Source organism: Thamnophis sirtalis, unplaced genomic scaffold, assembly GCF_051295495.1.
Source record: "Thamnophis sirtalis isolate CommonGarterSnake01/CBP01778 unplaced genomic scaffold, rThaSir2_p1.2 scaffold_14, whole genome shotgun sequence".
NCBI classification, from domain to species: Eukaryota; Metazoa; Chordata; class Lepidosauria; order Squamata; family Natricidae; genus Thamnophis; species Thamnophis sirtalis.
This window is the reverse complement of record NW_028261394.1, coordinates 31,595,773-31,615,921: the sequence shown is the minus strand read 5'-3', so window position 1 is coordinate 31,615,921 and position 20,149 is coordinate 31,595,773. Positions and strand designations below refer to the sequence as shown.

At 42.4% G+C, this 20,149-nt stretch overlaps 1 pseudogene; it reads right to left on the bottom strand.

The window, feature by feature from the left end:
• Positions 1-204: 204 nt before the first annotated feature.
• Positions 205-18,426, bottom strand: LOC148042767 (uncharacterized; annotated as a pseudogene).
• Positions 18,427-20,149: the final 1,723 nt, after the last annotated feature.

The window sequence follows — 20,149 nt, the reverse complement described above, 5'->3', positions numbered from 1 at the left end:
ACAAGTCTAAAATGAATGGATAATGTAAGAAGGAAACTCTTTTATCTTCAACATTATTCAAACAACATATAGTCTTTCTTTTTAAAGTAAACCAGGTTTTATTCTTACCTGCTTCTGTGTCAAGAGCTTCTCTGAGTCTGAAGGAAGCACCTTTTCATTAATTCAAGTACACCAATAATGGTCAAGGACAGGTATTGTGGTGGGTTATTCGTCTGCAAAAAAAGAAAAAAAGAAAAAATGCTTATGATGGGCCTAATTAATTAAAATGAATTTATTTATTTATTTAGCATATGGAATATCATACAAGGACTAAGTAATATACTGTATATTAACATTTCACCTAGATTAGTAGAACCCAATAAAATGTTTAAAAGATTGTGTTCAAATACCAATGTCTTGGCTGTCTAATAATTGAAGCGCAACATTGTTTATATTAAAAAAAAACATCCCAATTATATGCCTTTATCTTACAGCCAATCATTATGTGATCTACAGTTCGAATCTCACCAGCCTCAAGGTTGACTCAGCCTTCCATCCTTTCGAAGTGGGTAAAATGAGGACCCAGATTGTTGGGGGCAAAAATGCTGACTCTGCAAACCACTTAGAGAGGGCTGTAAAAGCACTATGAAGTGGTATATAAGTCTAAGTGCTATTGCTATTTAACTCATATCGCGCTAAGCCATAAACTATGTCTTGCAAGCCACAAAAGCTAGCTTCATACATCCCACTAAATCAGAACCATAGATATCGATAGCTTAGCATGATGTATGTAATATTTCTAAAGCCATCCATCATTTTCCCTCCTTGAGGCAAGGCAACAGTTCCAACTATCCACATATGCAAAGGGAACTATCCCCTTATCTGAAGAGAACAACTTCTCACCCAGCCTTATTACTTCAGCAGCTCTCAGGGTTAAAGGCCTTAAAAACTTACCAGGTGGAGAATATTTCAATGATGGCCACCAGCAGGAAATTCAGTTGCTTTTTAATATTTGTAAACCTCTTTGAAATCGTTGACAAAGGTTGAGACATAAAGGTTTCCAATAGAACTTATAAAACAGTCTGTGCATGTCCATTTTAATTTCCCACAGTGCTCTAGGGGGCCATTCAGCTGGGCTTTTAACAACACCTGCCATTGATTAGCTTTGCTAGGTGAATGGCAAAGCATGCCTTTGTTCTCCAAAGATTTAAAGGCACATCAGGCTCAGATAGATAGATAGATAGATAGATAGATAGATAGATAGATAGATAGATAGATAGATAGATAGATAGATAGATAGATAGATAGACAGACAGACAGACTGACAGAGAGACAGACAGACAATATGTATCAGTCTGACTGGCTGAATAAAAGCAATTAAAAGATAAAAGACAATTTAACCCCCCCCCTTTTTTTTAAAAAAAGAAGAAGCATTAGAAGCATTAAGAACATATCAGGAGGAGCAGGGTAAAGCCAAGTTCACTAGATATTGAAAAACATCTCCTACATCTTATGACAGGACTTTTCTTTAACAGTTTACAGCCAATGGTGTTGTGTGTATAGACTGCTAAGCCTAATGTTGATTCCTTTTATCTTTTTATATCCAGCCACCTTTGCTATTGGTCAAAGGCCAACCTTCAGCTTAACTTTCCCAGAATTACACTTGTCTTTGAAAAAACTTACTCCACTCACAAGTCCTTTCCTCCCATCTGAAATATTTTTCAGACTGTAGGGTGGATTGAGGAGGGGTTGAAATTATCCTGAAAGCCATACTTCACACAACAAATTATATCATCATACAGGTAAGGGTAAAAGTTCCCCTTGCACATATGTGCTAGTCATCCCTGACTCTAGGGGGCAGTGCTCATCTCCGTTTCAAAGCTGAAGAGCCAGTGCTGTCCGAAGACGTCTCCATGGTCATGTGGCCAGTATGACTAAATGCCAAAGGTGCACAGAGCGCTGTGGTTCCTATTTTTCTCCTTGCATTTTTTACATGCTTTCAAACTGCTAGGTTGGCAGAAGCAGAGAAGTAATGGGAGCTCACTTTGTTACATGGCACTAGGAATTCAAACCACTGAATTGCCAACCTTTCTGATCAACAAGCTCAGCATCTTAGCCACTGAGCCACCGCATCCCTCCATACTATCACAAAGTATAGTTTAATTTGCTATGGGAACATTGTATCCTATGACCATCCTTTATGGTTTAACATCTAGTGCAAAACCTAAACAATTGTGACATCTTAAAGCTAATTGTGATTAAGAAAATAAGGCCTAACTATATTTCTGAACCCAGCCATTGTCAACGTATCACACAAAACTTTCATTCAGGAGGATTTGCAGTGTCCCTAAGATTTTGTGTTTCTTTCTCCTTTTGCAAGGAACAATTCAGAAGCATCCAGTTCCATTTTATGCTTCCATTTGTGCTTCCAATGAATTTGATCATTTATCCAGCCTGCTGAGTTTTGGTTAGCATCAACGAAGGCTTGCGTGAAATAAGCCAGCTCTGCATCGGAGGTTATGAATATGATTTATTTAAATAAGTCATTCTTGACATTCGCTACAATTTAGGACTGTTTGAAAAGGGAGGGCAAAGAAAGGAATGGCTGAGTCTGAGATTAGTTATGGTTATGAAAGTCCTTTCTCCTGCTAGAGTGCAAGAGTCACCATGTGTGAGTTTATTTATTTAGAAAATGCATATAGCAGGAGTGAGATTAAATCGGTTCGGACTGGTTTGGGGGAACCAGTAGCTCTGATGTTCAGCTGGGAGTGAACTGGTTCACTCTGACGATCAGGTAGACCTGCCCCTCTGCTATACTGACCTATATCTTCTCAGCTGATTCCAGAATGGATTGCCACATCTCAGCTGTGTTACTCCCCAGCAGTAACGCAGAAGGTAAATATTCTTAAAAGTGTGCATGCGCGACGAGCACACAATCACCAAACTGGTTGTTAAACTGGCAAGATCCCACAACTGGCATATAGCCACCTACTTGCTCACAGTGACTCTAGGCAGCTTACAAGCAATAAAACACCTTGTAGAAAAGAAATAAAAATAAAAAGCAATGCCCATCTTCCCCAAGGGGTCAAATAAAACCATTTCATGGGCTCCATCCCAACTCCAGGTTCTTCAAACCATTTGACAAAATCTTTAGGTCTTTATGAAAGAGTATCAAAGTGGGGCCCAGTCTAATTTCTGAAGGGACAGTATTACAAAGGGAGAGAGCCACCATGGAGAAAGCTCTTCTACTGGGCCCCACCAGATGTATTTCCTTAGTGGACAGGACCTGCAACATTCCCTGCTTTAGTGGTTGGTTGGATGTGACCAGCAAGATATGATCTCTCAGATAACCTGGTCCCAAACCATGAAATGCTTTAAAGGTGACAACCAGTGGCATGAATTGCACAACTGTCAGCTCCTGCAGGAGAGGTGACACATGTGCATACTGAACTGTGCACAAAATAGAGCACTGCATTTTGAACCAATTGGAGCTTCCAGATGCTTTTCAGGGGCATCCCCAGGTAGAGAATCACAATAATAAAAATGAAATAGTCAAGAGTTGGGAAGCCATATACATGTGTACAATAATAAAAAAGTGGAAACATTGCTGTCCTGTGTAGCATTCCACCAAGCAATGATAGGATTATTGGCCTTGTGCAACTGGCTGACAATCATAGGGGGATTCTCCCAGTTCAGACTGGTTCACCTGAATCAGTAGTGGAAATCGCGGGTGGCCCTGTCCTCCCGCCCAGCTCTATGGGCCATTTTTTTTAGCAAAAAGCACATGAGCGGAAGCATGTAGTGCATGCATGGAGGTGGCTCATGTGCTCACATTTATGAACCAGTAGGGAAGGTAAGTAAATACCACCACTGCTGTGTCCCAATTCATGGTTTCTATCATCCAACCTGTCTAGATGTCCTCTGCAGATTTCTTCATCTGCAAAGATGGGATGTGACTGTTTGCTGAACCAGATCCAGGTCATACTAATCTACAGTTTAGAAGAGGAATATACAGGACCTTTGTGTATGAACACACACACATATTCTGGAATGTCTCGAGGAGAAAAAAACAACAGAAGCTCTTTTCATCCATTAAACCCTAGAGAGTTTCCAGATGAGAAATTACTTGCAAAAATCAAGCTTGGGGTATGGGTGGGAAGCTGCTCTAAAGTCTTGAGCACAGCAATGTCTCTTTGCTTAGTTATTATTTCAGTTGTTTCTGCGTAAATAATAATTATTAACAAACACACTTTATTCCTTTTTTTTCCAGAAAATGCCCAAGGTGTGTAAAAATAATTAGAATCAATAAAAAGAGTGAAATGAATGATAATAACAGCATGACACACAGGACGACCTAACATGGCAGAGAGTTAATAAAACATACCAGAGCAAATGTCACAATTACCTACGGAGCAGCAACCGACAAACAATAATATCCAACTGGTGTGCAGCACGATGATGCTAATGGGACAAATCAAGAGCGCTGAAATGCTTCCTGATGGTTTTGTAATGGGTTAGGTCAGCCTGCCTCAACTGTAACTACAACTCCCAGAATGCTTAGCAAGTAGTAATTGGAACTTCTATCAGTCTAGTCTTGCCTTATCTACTTTCCAGGGTACTTACAATCCCAAGGTTTCTTATCACCAAATATCAACTGTGCTAACATTAGGAATTGCAGATAGTCCTCAACAACAATTTGTTTAGTGACTGTTGAAGTTACAACAGCTCTGAAAAAAGTGATTTATGACCATTTTTCACACAAATGTTGCAGCATTTCCCATGGTCACATAATCAAAATTCAAATGCTTAGGAAGTGGTTCATATATATGATGGTTGCAATGTCCCAGGGTCACGTGATCAGCTTTTGCGGCCTTATGACGAGCAAAGTCAAAGGGGAAATCAGATTCACTTAACAATTGTGTTAATACTTTAACAACTGCAACGATTCACTTAATAATAATGGCAAGAAAGGTCACAAAATGGGGCTTTTCAACGTTTTATTATTTAGTAACATACATGTTGGGGTCAATTGTGATCGTAAGTTGAAGATAACCTGTATACTGCGTTGAAGATTCTGATCTCTCTCCAGCTAACCCACTTGCAACCTCTCCCTAGAAGTCTCAGGATGCTAAATATAGCAATAGCAATAGCAATAGCAGTAGACTTATATACCGCTTCATAGGCCTTTCAGGCCTCTCTAAGCGGTTTACAGAGAGTCAGCATATTGCCCCCAACAATCTGGGTCCTCATTTTACCCACCTCGGAAGGATGGAAGGCTGAGTCAACCCTGAGCCGGTGAGATTTGAACCGCTGACCTGCTGATCTAGCAGTAGCCTGCAGTGCTGCATTTAACCACTGCGCCACCTTGGCTCTATATCTGCAGAAATGTTTTAGGAATGTGTTTGCAAGAACATCCCCAAAGGATGATGCTGTTTACAAAAATGGTGGTTAAAAAACAAAGAGAGAAAAGTGTCTTTCTGCTGTTTATTAACTTCAGCTAACCATTGACGGACACGATAAAACATCCTTTTATATGTTACCAATAAAGCAAAATGAACTCCAACCAGGGAGTTGTATTATGAGCTACACATTGGTTTCATTTAGAGCATCAGATGGTTTATTCTTTTTTTTTTAATTCCTTCCTGTAAAAGTATTATGCATAGGCCCCATTCATATCTGATTGTTCTTTTAATGTTTTTCATTAGGAAACCACAGTTAATTTTAGATAATAGTTGCAGATAATCACAAATTTGTGTGTTTCTTGAATGCCTCAGATCTGGGGGTTGGGGACTGGAGAAAGACAAACCATTTGGAAAAGAGGGTTTTTTTAATTTAAAAAAAACCTCCTTTCTTTTAATTTGCAGCTCCAGGATGAGTGCGGGTGTTCTTGTCAAAGAAATCCTCATGCTATAGACATCCAGTCTCCTCATCTCAGGACTGAACAAAAGTCCCTGCCTATTTACTCATCCCTTGTTTAGTTTTATTACAATGAGTAATAGTCAAGTGGTTAACCATCAGGTGTGCCAAAAAGATGGTAGACAATGAGAAGGTTTTCAAGGTTGGGCCAAATGGCATAATGGTGGTGGTGGTGGTGGTGGTGGCAGAAAGGGTGGAGACCTTGAGAGCTACTTTCTGAAGTTCTTGGAGTACTGTGAAGGGTGGATGGCCTGTTGTCCCCTTAGCTCTGGCCCTTTCTTTTACCACTGGAATTTGATGGTGTTCCATCGTCTTTTTCTTTATGCAAAGCATAAAGTAGGTGATGAAGCTTTGGGGAAGCTTATCTTGAGCTATCAGAAGTGGCAGCAGAGAAGCTGAACCATTCAACCCTACCCAGTCTCATTATATTAGGTTGTGTCTGGCCTCTCCCTCAAAAACCTCATTATAGTAAATTAAGGAAAGGGTGTTTGATTGTGGCTGGAGTTATCTAAGCAAGTATGTTTAGTGCTTAGGAAGGGGAGAAAGAGAGAAAAACCCTTATCTTTTGGTCCTGGAATTAAAGTTAGATACTCTGTTTCCCCGAAAACAAGACTTCCCTGGACAATAAGCCTTATCAGGCTTTTGTGCACATGTGCTAAAATAAGCCCTTCTTCCAAAATATTGCAACACAGCAGCAGGCATGAGGTGACCATGCTGGCCGCCTCCTGCACCTCAAAAATAATAAGACCCCCCCTGAAAATAAGGCCAAGTGCTTATTTCAGGGGTAAAAAGAAAATAAGACTCTGTCTTATTTTGGGGAATACTAACTCTGGAGTCAGATACCTGTCTATTTTCCCCCATCAGACAAAAAAATGTCTGTTCCTTACTGTCTCCAAAATCTGGCGACTATTTGGCTGCATTTGGGGGTATCACTTGCACATTCCACCGAGTGTGTCCCAGAATTCTGTCCAGTTCTGGAAGTGCTTTTAAAGGGCTAACAAGAAAGTATGCTTGGTGCAGAAGTGTAAGGATCTGAAGGGGAAATGTGTGTATTTTAATCAAAATGCCTAATTTCTTCCAGATAATTAAGTTATTGACCCTGATAAGTGTTTGAGATGGGAAGCCTTTATAAACTGAATGAATCAGTCAATCAATACAGATAGATCCCGGTTTACAACCATAATGGTAAAGCTAAGCAAGTGGTTGTTTAAGTGAGTCATGAATGAGTCTGTCATATTTTTTGCAATTGTTAATCCAATCATTGTAGTTGTTAAGTGAATCACTTGGTTATTAAGTGAACCCATTTTCCCCACTAACTTTGCTTGTTGTTGGAAGCCAGCAAATGGAGATCACATGATCCTGAGACTCCACAACCATCTTAAATACATGCCAATTGCCAAGTGCCAAAATTTTGATCATGTGACTTTGGTGATGTTGCAATGGTCATAAGTGTGAGCACTGGGTATTAAGTCACCTATCCCAATGCCTTTGTAACTTTGAACGGTCACTAAACAAATTGTTTAAAGTTGAGGACTATTTGTAAATAGTTCTATCATGGAACTGGATTCTCTCCTCTGAGGCTAAGGTGGGTTCCTACCGGTTCAGATTGGTTTAGCTGAACCGGTAGTAACTGGGACTGGGTCGCTGGAACTGGCAGTTCTCTTGGTGTCGCCATAGGTGCCGCCATCTTGTTTTTGGCTTCAAGCGTGTGCATGGGGCGTGTCCCTGAGTGAACTGGCAGTAGCGGCAGCCGAAACCCATCCCTGCTCTGAGGGCCACCCTCCATGGAATGTGCAGGCGATACCCCCAGATGCAATCAAATAGTCTTCCAGATTTTGGAGAAAGTAAGGAACAGATATTTTTTGTCTGATGGGGGGGAAAACAGGCAGGTATCTAACTCCACAGTTAGAATCCAACTTTAATTCCAGTGGGTCCTTCAGCTCTTGCTTACTTCAATATTTCTCACATGGAAAGGGAATGTACCTTTTCCAAAATCTGTTTTGCCTAAGCTGAACAAAAAAAGAAAGACGTGTACCTCTTTCCACATTCATCTGACTTGCCTTGTTCCTCTGTCCCTCTGAAAATTGACCAGATATACTTTCCTCCTGAAGGCAAAAACTACTTAAGTATGGGCAGTTGCTAACTTGCTAGTCCAGCTTCAGTTCCCACTCAGCCCTCAAAACTCTGACTCTGGGCTAGTCCCTATTTCTCAGCCCAACCTATCTCATAGAATTGCTGGGGTGGAAGAGGAGGAGGGAGTAACTAATACCTTGAGCTCCAGGACGAAAGACAAGATACAAATCTAGCAAAAACAAAAGAAGACACAACACCCCACAAATATAATTTAAGCAAAAGTCAAATGGCTGAAAAGCTATTGAAGTCCTGCAAACAGATTTGAGGCAGAAGCACTTGACTAGGTAGAGCTATATGCAAATTGATATATTCCCCAGAGTTATGATTGTGCCCTTTTGCTGCAACTCTTGGGTGGGGAGAATGTTTTTGAGAAAAGCTGACCTGTAAACAGCTGGCAGGACATTCAATATTCAGTCAACTCTCATTGTCTAATAATGTGTGTATTCTCTTGATAGTCCCTTGTCTGTGCAGATATGGAGGGTCAAGGCAAATTCCCTTAAGTCACTTCCACCTATTCTTTGGGACTTGTAGAAAAGCTATATCTTGGATAGAGGCAAAAGGGTGATTCCTACTCCTTTTTCCTCTAGCTCCTCTCTACTTATCTCACTTTTCTTTCCTCTGTTGTGTTTATTTCCTCTGCTGTCCTTGCCTATGGCCAAAATGAAGTATTAGGCACTCACTCACAGATCTAATTCAGACTGAATTCTCATTCACCAGGGCTGAGATTTAGATCTAATTCCTTTTTGGTTGTTGCTCCCTGTGCAAAGGGTTAAATGTATGGACTGTGCAGCTTGACCTTGCCTTCTGATTCATCCTATACTGAACATGACATTTGTAGAAGCACAAAAATATGCAAAGAATGGAATGTGCATGGATGCTCCAGTTGATTTAGACCAAAGAACATGAAGCCCGTGTGAATGGATTCGGGACCTAGTAGAATTTGGATCACTAATATTGGCCATATTTTACACCGTGGTTTCTGTTCAAGTGGAAGCACATAGAACATTTTGTGATCTTGGCATTGATCTTGCTCTGTATAAGCTACTCTAGAGCCTAGGCTGAGAAGTGTGAGGTCAAGGTCAGAATCAAGAGATATTTAACCTCCATGAATATGAAGTTGAGTCCATTGTATAGATCAGTATATCTCATTCCAAACAATGTTAAGGTGGGGGGACCCCAGCTTCCAGAATCTGGGAGATGAAGTCCATCCATCTTAAAGTGACTGAGACTGAGAAATACGGATATGGATGACATGAAGAGGGGGTGGGATAAGGCAAACGTAAATCTGACTTTAAAGAGCTCTTCAAGCTTGACTTTATAACTTGATGCTATAGAACAGTGATGGCGAACCTTTTTTGGCTCGTGTACCATAAGCAGGGGGAGCGCAGGGGGAGCATAGGGGGGGTCGTGCGTAGGCGTGCCGCATCCATAATGCAATGGCTTCCCTGAAGGCTCCAGAGGACTAAAAATGGCCCTACGAGCAAACCGGAAGTGATTTCCAGTTTGTTTGTAGGGCCGATTTTAGCTTTCTGGAGCATTCAGAAGCCGTCAGGAGGCTTCCCTGAAGGCTCCGGAGGGCTTAAACTGGCCCTACGAGTAAACTGAAAGTCTGTTCCCAAAGTTCCAGTTTGCCCATAGGGCTGATTTTTTGAGCTCCAGAGGCTTCAGGAGGGCCTCAGGGGGCGGGGGAGGCTATAAAGCCTCTGGAGCCTGGGCAGGGCAAAAAATGGCTTTAAAAAAGGCTGAACTCAGCTTGCCAGCACGTGCATGCGTGCTGGCCAGCTGACAGGGCAACGCCTCACATACCCTGACAAATGGCTCCGCGTGCCACCTGTGGCACACGTGCCATAGGTTTGCCATCCCGGCTATAGAGTCTCAGCAGTAATTTGTTCCATTCTAACCTGAGCAGATGGGCAGAGGAGTTCTACATTTGGGATGCTGCCATCTAGCTAACTTCAGAAGTCGCTGGATAATAAGAAATTCGACAGATGTTGACTGTAATCTTGGCATGTTCATGTGTTGTTTTACACCTACAGTTTACCTTCCCCACACAGCTGGACTCTAACCAGGCTTTGCCTGCATGAGCAATATTCATGGATGATGGGAGGGGTAATCCAAAACATCTGGAGAAGAGATTGATATGACGGCTAAACTTGAATTGAACGAGAGATTACAGCCTTCAGGACAGTTGAGATCATGTGGAATTCCAAATTCTTAGAAGAAAAGAAAGAGTCTGAGCGATTTACAGTCATTCTAATGCATGTCCAGAATCCCTTTACAGCTCCAAGGTTTACAATTTGCCGTTGATTTCAGCCTCGCATTCATTTCCTTTGTGTAGCTTCAGTATAATTGCAACATGTTAATGAAAATTGCAAAAATGTGTCCTGCTTCCCAAAGGCAGCCCAGTCCAAAGTGTTTTTGGCTTCTCTGCTCTAAACAAGACACTGATTAGCTAGTAATCAGCCAGTGATTAGCAGAAACAAGTCGGTCACTTGGAGTTCAGCCTGTACATTGTTTGCTTCAAGTCAATGGAATGCTGTAGCCTAGACCAGACGAATAGATATGATTGCCCACTGTAAACACTGAATTCAGCATATTTGTTCTGGAAAATTAATCTTGAGCACTAATAACAAAAACAACAACAACAATAACCAAGACAATATGCACATACAACCTAAAACCTTGGTTTTGGAGCCCAGAGATCTCTAAATGTAATTAAATTACAGTGCAAAGTAGAGACGAATCAGGTTGAGTTTTTAATTAATTGTTAAAGCACATGAAATCAAGTAGAATTTTTATCCAGATTCCATTAACTACTTTTCTGGAAAACAGCCTTCTGCTGTCATAATTCTCAAGAGTCGAATGTTGCCTTGGCCCACAAAAATTGGACAGCTTTCTCTAAAATTCTCAGAGAGTTTACTGCACTTCCGGTTCAGTTTACTCAAGGATGAATAATGACAAATGAATGGTAAAACATAAGGTTTTCATTTTTATTTAAAAAATGCACCATTGCTGCCCTGACACTATTCATTAAATAAGTAAGAAGCAGTTTATCGTAAATATCTGATATCAGATTTGTAGCATTGATATTCATCTGTATTTCTCAATCTATTTATTGGACAGCATAGATAGCCCTTGATTTATAACAGTTTGCTTAATGACTTTGAAGTTTCAATGCATTGGAAAAAGCAACGTATGACAGCTTTTCACACTTATGACCATTGCACCTTCCTCACGGTCACATGATCAAAATTCAGGCACTTGGCAACTGGCATGTATTTATGATGGTTGCAGTGTGCTGGGGTCATATGATCCCCTTTTGTGACCTTCTGATAAGCAAAATCAATGGGGACACCAGATTCAGTTAACAACTGAATTACAAACTTAACAACTGTAGTGATTTACTTAACAAGAAAGGCAAGAAAGGTCGTAAAATGGGGGAAAACTCACTTAACAACTGTCTTGCTTAGCAACATAAATTTTGGATTCAATTGTAGCTGTAAGCCGAGGAGCATCTGAATTTATCTTTTAGATTTATATCCTATTAGCTGATAACCCAGTGTTGTTCAGGTATTTATTTATAGGGGGAAAATGTCCGGACCAAATTCAATTTCTAATGTTGCATTTCCCCCCATTATCAGAGGGAGCCCCCTTGTGGAGTACTGTGAAGTATAGTAGAAGCCGCACAGTAGAAGCCATTTTACAGAAGTACAGTAGAAGCCACTTAAAGGCACAACAGGCTGTATTGTAACAGAACACACATCCCAAGGGGTGTTAGGGATATCTTACCCCCACAGTCATTTGTGTACCAAGTTTGGTTGAAATTGCTCGAGGAGTTCTGGAGTTATGCTGGAACACACACACACACACACACACACAGAGTCATATATACAGATAGATAGATGATAGATGATAGATGATCGATCGAAAGATAGATAGATAGATAGATAGATAGATAGATAGATAGATAGATAGATAGATAGATAGATAGATAGAGAGTTTCCTTTTAGGCAATCAAGATGTAGAATCCCCCCCCCCGCCCCTTGAGGATGAGCTGAGCCAGAGTGACTACTTCAAAATTACTAGGTGAACTTTCATGGCTAAAGGTGGATTTGTGATTTCTATTTTTCCATTTTAAAAATATTTATGTATTAGGGTTTTAATGCTTCAATGCTTTAAGCTGCCCAAAGTCATTCCGATATGAGATGGGTGGCAAATAAATTTAATAAATAATAAAAATAAAATCTTCTAGTTCTTGTTTTTGGCAATGATTATCAGCAATTGAAAAATATGGTAAAGTTAGGTTGGTTTTAAGGTTTTTTTAAAAAATAGATATCTACATTCATAGATATCTTTAACTCACTCCATATGAATGCTGAGTCTTGTTTAACCTTTATCGTTCAGTAATTACTGAGCAGCAGGGGTATTCAAATCAACCCAATTTGGTTTGAACAGCCAATTTATGTTGACTGAAATTAATCTGAATAAACGTATTTAAATTTCAATATTTTTTTTCTGTGCAGAAAAAAAATACATTTTCATTCAGGTTGAAATCCTTGGGAATTGCCTTATCGAATCTCTGTATCAAACTGTCACACAGCCCTAGAGAAACCATTCAAAGGATGTCTGGATGGAGAAGCTATTTTCAATAATTTGTATTACAAAGCACTAACCTGTAATTACTGTAGAACGACAACAGTATTACCCCAAAGAACCTAAGAAGCAGCTCAATTCCTTCTGCTTGGTTGATAACCTAAATGGAAAAATTGCAGGATCAGTTTTTCAGTCTTCAATCCAGAGCTCGAAATTTAGCATGGCCCTTTGAATAGAAGCAAGGATGTCTACAAATAACAGGGTCAGATCATTCTTGTAAAGAATACTTGTAAATTCTTTTAATTAATTCTTTACATTCTTGTAAAGAATCCTGTCAATGACTACTTCAGCTTCAACTGCAATAATACACGGGCAAACAATCGATACAAACTCAAGGTAAACCGCTCCAAACTCTATTGCAGAAAATATGACTTCAGCAACAGAGAGGTCAACGCCTGGAATGCTCTACCTGACTCTGTTGTTACATCCTCAAACACCCAAAACTTTAACCTTAAACTGTCTACTGCTGACCTCATCCCATTCCTAAGAGGTCCAAAAGGGGGCATGTATAAGTGCACCAGCATGCCTAACATCCCTGTCCTACTCTCCCCATTTATTTGTACCCATTGCTTATGTTTTTATTTAGGTTTATTCTTATTCCTGTTATCTTGTACATGAGTGAGTGAGTGAGTGAGTGAGTGAGTGAGTGAGTGAGTGAGTGAGTAAATAATAAATAAATAAATAAATAAATAAATAAATAAATAAATAAATAAATAAAGTAGATAGGTAAGTAGGTAGGTAGGTAGGTAGGTAGGTAGGTAGGTAAGTAAGTAAGTAAGTAAGTAAGTAAGTAAGTAAGTAAGTAAGTAAGTAAGTAAGTAAGTGGGTGCTGGTATCTTTCCATGCAAGGGCTGCTCAAAATTGGCCAGCTATTTACTTCCTTACTTGATTTCTATAGTCACCCATCTCAGCAAACCATTTGCTTAGTGACTGTCTGAAGTTTCAATGGCACTGGAATAAGCGACTTATGAGAGTTTTGCACACTTATGACCATGACTCTGGGCAGCTCACAATTCAAAGCATATATTATAATTAGAATTTAAAAAACAACCGTAAAAAGCATTAAAACAGTAAAACAAATATGAAAACTTTTAATTCAAAGTACGCACAAAATCAAGATCTCTGCCCAACAGTGGTTTAAAGTATTAATCCTGAAATTCATCTAAGACTAGTGAAGTCAAAGTATAGTTGCTACTTAACTACAGATATCTTGAGCCAGTCACTATCATTCATCACAGCTTAACTAATAGGATGGTCTTTGCAAACATTTAAGAATCAGAGAGAAAGGTTTATTTCAAGCTATCACCACTATCTCCTTCCATGATTAGCCCTATTAGACTAGACTAGGATATCACTTCCATAGGAAGCTACTTTGACTGAGATTGGCTATTATAGCAGAATTTTGCAAATCTTGTTATTTACTCCTCCTCCTCCTCCTCCTCCTCCTCCTCCTCCTCCTCCTCCTCCTCCTCCTCCTCCTCCTCCTCCCCCCCCCTAGTTGTACATAATTATATTGGGAATTAAAATGAGTCTTTTCAAGTGGGGTGGCTATAACAAATCCAAATAACAACAATAAAAGCATTAGACAACTTTTCTTGCAGAGAGAATTCAGCAGATCAGAAGCCACCAATGGAAAAGCTCTGTAGCCTTGTTGTTCTCACCTATAGCTGTGTGGCTGCTGTACAGATTGATATGAGTAAATGCCTTGTCACTTCCAGAATCCAGGTAAAATTGCTAAGGAAAGTTGTTTACTGCTCCAACCTTGTATTTGTTTTGAATTAACTGCATTTCCTCCCAATGCCTTGGGACATTGTGGGAATAGATGAGTTAGTGTTACTGATGAGTTAGTAACTGCTTTAGGATTAGAAATGAGTTTGGATTATAAACAATTTAGTACAGTGTACTGAGTTCTTTCTGCTTTATTTTGTCACATTATTTTTGCACAAACCTCCAAGCCAAGGTTAATCCCTTGATTTCCAACTAGTTGAGGCATTTTTAACTATTGGAGCTGATTGCTGCTGCCAGAAATACAGATTGCCAAATCCTGGACAATTTATTCCTCAGAGAATTTGGGATCTGAACACTATAAACTCGTGAGCTTTGGGACTCAGCTACATAATGCACTTCCTTTAAAAAGATATGTCTTTCCTGGCGTAGTTTATCACTTATTGGCTTTCCTCTGTTCCTGTTTCATGGCAGTATCTTCTAAGATTAAGTAACATCAACAAGGTTAACAATAGCAAACAGTCTGATTTAGATTATGTTGCTCAAAATAGCATTTTTCTATTTTTTTAAAGAATACCTCTCCTCCCCCCCCAAAAGGCCATGCAAAGGATGTGTAAAAGTTGTCTGAGTGTATGCAAGACTTCAGACCTCCATCGCAATTCAATTTTGAATAAAAGTAAAGATTCTTGAGTTGAGCTTGGCTCCTAAAGAGTAAATGGATGCCTAGTGCCCTTCCCTCTAGATTTCATTTATTTACATTTCATTTCATTTATTTAATTTCTATGCCACCCAATCCCGGAAGACTCCGGGCGGCTTACAGAAATGAAAAAAAAAGAATTAAAAAGAATTATTAAAAACAATGGGACACAACAAGTTAAAAAGGAATACAACAGACACTCAATCGGACGGGGCTGGACCTCCATCAAGGAGTCAACAGCCCCAGGCCTGCCGGAAAAGCCAGGTTTTAATGGCTTTGCGAAAGGCCATGAGAGTGGGTAGGGCCCGGATCTCTGGGGGCAGCTCATTCCATAGGGCCATAGTGGCAACAGAGAAGGCCCTACTCCTAGGCACCTCCAGCCGGCATTGTCCCGCTGAAGGTACCCAGAGAAGGCCCATCCTATGCGATCTTATTGGTCTGAGGGAGGTATGTGGCAGAAGACGGTCCCATAGGTACCCAGGTCCTAGGTCATGTAGGGCTTTAAAGGTAATAACCAGCACCTTGAATTGTGCTCGGAGACCAATGGGCAGCCAGTGCAGCTTGCGGAGGATAGGTGTGATAGGGGTGTACCTTGGCACACCCAGTATCGCTCGCGCGGCTGCATTCTGGACTAATTGCAGTCTCCAAACACTTTTCAGGGGCAGCCCCAAGTAGAGCGCATTACAGTAATCCAGTCTTGAGATGACGAGGCCATGAATGACTGTCTGAAGTGCCTCCCAGTCCAAATAGGGCCGCAATTGGTGCACCAGGTGAACCTGGGCAAAGGCCTCCCTGGTCACAGCTGACAGGTGGTGTTCCAAGGTCAGTTGCGGGTCTAGGAGGACCCCCAAATTGCGAACCCTCTCTGAGCGGGGGAGTTTTTCTCCCCCCAGGGTTAAGGACGGACTGGATGGGCTGTCCTTAGGGGGCAACATCCACAGCCACTCGGTCTTGTCAGGATTGAGTGCGAGTTTGTTTACTCCCATTCAGACCCTAACAGCTTCCAGGCACTGGCACATCACTTTCACCGCTTCACTGAGTTGGCACGGGGCGGACAGATGCAACTGAGTATCGTCCGCATATTAGTGGTATTTGATCCCATGCCGGTGGATGATTTCGCCCAGTGGCTTCATGTAGATGTTAAATAGGAGGGGGGACAGGACTGACCCCTGTGGCTCCCCATAATTGAGGGGCCTAGGAGTCAACCTCTGTCCTCCGACCAACACCGACTGCGACCTGTCAGGGAGGTAAGAGGAGAACCACCATAAAACGGTGCCTCCCACTCCCACCTCTTCCAGCCGTCGCAGAAGGATACCATGGTCGATGGTATTGAAGGCCACTGAGAGATCAAGGAGCACAAGGACAGAGGAGCCCTCTGTCCCTGGCCCTCCAGAGATCATCGGTCAGTGCAACCAAAGGAATAGGAATAGGAATAGGAATAAGTTTATTTATAGGCCGCCCTTTTCCCTGAGGGGACTCAGGGCGGCTAACAACTTATAGGGAGGGGATACAAACAATAACATATAACATAACACATAATTAAAAAATAAACAACATTCATTCAACATTCGGGTGGGGGCGGATCAAATCTTTACCCCCAGGCCTGGCGGGATAGCCAGTTCTTGAGGGCTGCGCGGAAGGTCTGAAGGGTGGTGAGGGTACGAATCTCCACGGGGAGATCGTTCCAGAGGGTCGGAGCTGCTACTGAAAAGGCTCTCCTCCGCGTAGTGGCCAGCCGGCACTGGCTGGCAGATGGCACTCGGAGGAGGCCTAATCTATGAGATCTAATCGGTCTCGAGGAGGTAATCGGCAGGAGGCGGTCTCTCAAGTACGGTTTCGGTGGAGTAACCAGGCCTGAAACCAGACTGAAAAGGGTCCAGATAATCTGCTTCATCCAAGGTCTGCTGAAGTTGGAGGACCACCACCTTCTCAACATCCTTCCCTAAGAAAGGGAGGTTGGAGACTGGATGATAGTTTTTAAAAATAGCTCAGTCCAGAGAAGGCTTCTTTAGTAGGGGTCTCACCATTGCCTCCTTAAGAGGCCATGGAAAGGATCCCTCCATCAAGGAGGCGTTCGTAATTCTCTGGAGCCAGCCTCGTGTTACCTCCCTGCTGGTTGAGACTAGCCAGGAGGGGCATGGATCCAGTAAACAGGTGGAGGCACTCATCGCTCCCTTGGCCTTGTCCACTTCATCAGGGGTGACAAGCTGGAACTCATTCCAGAAAGTCTGAGCAAGACCCTCCCTCGGCATCTCTGCTGGTTCTGTCCAAATGGAGTCCAGGTCTGTCCGAATCTGAGCGATTTTGTCCGACAGAAACTGAGCAAACTCCTCAGCTCGACCCTGCAAGGCATCCCCCACATCCCTCCCTTTCAGGAGGGAGCGGGTTATCCTAAACAGGGCGGCCGGGCATGATTCTGCGGACGCAATAAGAGCAGAAAAATGAGTACATTTTGCCACCCGTATCGCCACTAAATAAGTCCTAATAAAGGATCTTAGCAGTGTTCGGTCGGATTCGGAGTTACTAGCCCTCCAGCGTCGCTCTAGGCGTCTCTTTTGGTGCTTCATCTCCCGGAGTTCCTCAGTAAACCAAGGAGCCCTCCTGGATCCACTGCTGCAGAGAGGCCACAAAGGCGCAATCCGATCCAGGGCCCCAGTCGCCGCTATCTTCCAAGCGGCGAGCAGGGACTCTGCCTGGTTGTGGGCAAAAGAGTCAGGTATCTCCCCAAGCTCCTTCTGAAAACCCAAAAGGTCCATCAGGTGTCTGGGGCAGAAATACCTAATCGGTTCCACCTCCCTGCGGTGGGGGAGTAGCTTCCAGAAATCAAGCCTCAACAGGAAGTGATCCGACCATGACAAGGGTGAGATGTCTATTTCCCTTAACTCAAGATCATGTCTCCACTGTCCCGAGAGAAACACTAGGTCAAGCATGTGTCCCGCTGTATGAGTCGGACCCTAGATTACTTGGGTCAAGTCCATGGCTGTCATGGAAGCCATGAACTCCTGGGCCCCATCAGAGCGTTCGCCTAAGGATGGCAGATTAAAGTCCCCCAGTACTAGCAGTCTGGGGAACTCAATTGCCAGCCTGGCTACCAACTCTAGGAGCGCAGGCAGGGCTGTTGTGACGCAGCTAGGAGGTAGGTACATCAACAACAAGCCCATGTGAACCCCTAGGTCCAACTTCACAAGAAGGGACTCAGACCCAACAATCTCCAGAGCAGGGCTCCTGCGAGGAGCTAAAGATTCCCGGATAATAATTGCCACTCGCCCACCCCTTTTCTGGTGTCATGGTTGATGGAGCACCTGAAACCCTTCTGGGTACATTTCGGAGAGGGGGACTCCTCCCTCATGGCCCAGCCAGGTCTCAGTAATACATGCCAGGTCTGCCCCCTTGTCAAGTATTAAGTCCTGGACGAGGGGAGCTTTCTGGATCACAGACCTGGCATTTAGCAACAGCAACCTGAGACCATGGCCCTGAATTCTCCTGCCACCTGGTCCTAGGGTTGTGCTTACAGGGCCGGAACGAGGGATCGCTGTGATGTAGCGAGCCCTCCTTCCCCGGTAATGGCTAGCCCTGTAGCCCCCGTCGTATCTGCTCCGGCCCGCCCCCATCCCAGAAGGCCCCTCCCCCATCCCATGGCCCACACTCCGCCCGGCAGGCCACATCCATCACTCATTCTAGGATGAGGGGGTAGGCCTGGCCCCCCCTACCACTTCTGCTTGTGCACTCAATGATGCTAGGTTTAATCCTGCTTTCTGTAATGACCTAGAGGGTGCCTCCTGAATGAGACACCATCAAATCTTATTTTGATCAATGATTAATAAATCACTTAAAAGCATAATTAAAACTAGAAAATTATAGTATTCAGATTTGCATCACCTATTGCTTCATTTCCACTGGGCAACACAAAATTGTGCTACCATATAGATAATAGATATGTTTTATATCCTGAGAGAAAGAGGTTCATGTAATAATTATCAGTTCTTCCTGGGTATTGACACAGCAGGAGTAAAGTACATTTGTTCCAAATATCCTTGGAGAAGTAACAATATAGTAGTATGGGATGAACTGTTTCTTTCTGCCTTGACCCCCAGGGCCAAATGCTCATAGTCAAAATATCTACTCTGCAAAAGTGCAAAGGCAAGGAGATTATGTTTGGCCCTGAAAACAACTGTCCTTGGCTGATAATGGTCAAAAGAATCAAGATGATGTTATTTGTCTGGGATGACATAAGATCTCCTGCCTTGGATGGGGGTTGGCCAAGAAGACATCCAATGCCCCTTCCAGCCTTATGATTCTATGATGGTGCAATAAAAACTCTTGACTCTTAAGGAACTTCTTGTGATCTGACTATTGTGGCTGCCATCTTGACTTTTTCTACCCTATCCTCACTGAAAATCTTCCCATGAAGTTCATGAGTTAAAGTCAGGTTTAAACTCAAAGGTGACATAATGTGATCCAATCAATTATTTGTTCACACCAAATAGTCAGAATCTTGCCAGACTAAAGCTATAATCTTCTAACTAATAGATATACCCTGGGAGATTCTAGGACATGGCTATTCTGAATCTTTTCCTCCAACTTCCATTCAATTCAGGACTGCACAATCTCTTAGTTCAGAATGTGCTGCTTCCTCCCACTCTTTCTTCCCTTGCATATTCCACCACATTGAAAAGGAATATGAATCTAGACGAACCACTGTAATGTAGGGATGGTTGACTTGGAGACTTCCAAATTCCTGAGTTACAACTCCTACCAGCCCTTCCAGGATACCCATTGGTCAGGGACCAGTTGAGGAATTTTTGCAAGAACACAACTCTCTCATCTCTAATTAAATACCACACTGGTTCTTGCTCCATAGAAGTGTAATTACAAAATGGGGGACATATTGGAATTGGGAGGAAAAGCACACAAAGCATGGCCTTGTGGAATTCTTTCCAACTTCACTACCAGGATGTGTTCCTCCTGGTTTAACAACTAGTTTGGTGATTGCACGATGTGTGCTTGCATGCTTCTTGCATGCCCGCACCAGATTCGGGCTGCACG